Here is a 1,083-nt window from a genome sequence, read left to right on the forward strand (position 1 = left end):
TGTATCCTAGTTACCTGGACTCTGGCTGCTATGTGCAGCCACTCACCTGTTGGAATGTCTCGTTACTTGACCTCACCCTGATGTCTCCTGCAATTTGTCCTTCTCCCTTTCATTAGGGATTCTGGTCAGTTTCTGCACCTAGTGGATGGTCACGCGGTTGCTGCATGCTGTGCACTTCCCTGTTCCTGAACTCTTGCCTGTATGCCCTAGTCCTGTTTCCAGTAATCCTGCCATTATATACCTTTTGCTCTCTGAATCAGGTCTCAGTGTCCTGTCCATGTTAGTCCTGCTGGTTTCTGCCCTGTTCCCATTTCAATCCAAGCTCCGTGTCTGTGCCTTGCCAAGACCATCCAGCTTACCTTCTGTGTTTGTGTCCTGTGGTTAAGTATGTGGTTGCCGCGCTGAAGTTGTAAAGCAGCTCAATAAACTATCAAGAATAATTGCAAAAAAATATGAGGCTATATATATAATGTAGTGTGGCACCTGTAAAAAATATATAAGTTACTTTGGGAATATGTTTATAGCTCCTTTATGACCATTTGGTATAAGGCTCCAATCTCCGTCACTACTGTCCCGTTTGTTACACCCTGACTGTCCCTACATTTCCGGGCTCCGTCCTCCTGATGGTATGTGAGGCGGGGTCCAGGCTAGCGGAGAAGCCAGCATTGATGTTAGCTGCACCTCCTCGTGTGTACTATCGCACACCGCCGACTGCAGCCACGGATGATGATGTCACATGGGTGACGTCGGGCAGAGTGAACAACCATGTGGCCGGAGTGTCCAGAGTATGGAATAGATAATTGCCCCCATGAGCAGTTCCTTTCCTTCTCCATACTCTTCTCTTCCCATCACTCTGGTACAAGTTGATCTTTGTCTCATCTGTCTATAGGATGTTGTTCCAGAACTGTAATGGCTTTTTTAGATGTTGTTTGGCAAACTCTAATCTGGTCTTCCTGTTTTTGTGGCTCACCAATGGTTTACATCTTGTGGTGAACCCTCTATATTCACTCTTGTGAAGTCTTCTCTTGATTGTTGACTTTGACACTTATACACCTACCTCCTGGAGAGTTTCCTTGATTGGCC

The sequence above is a fragment of the Taudactylus pleione genome, unplaced genomic scaffold, assembly GCF_031769625.1.
Source record: "Taudactylus pleione unplaced genomic scaffold, aTauple2 ptg000564l, whole genome shotgun sequence".
Lineage (NCBI taxonomy): Eukaryota > Metazoa > Chordata > Amphibia > Anura > Myobatrachidae > Taudactylus > Taudactylus pleione.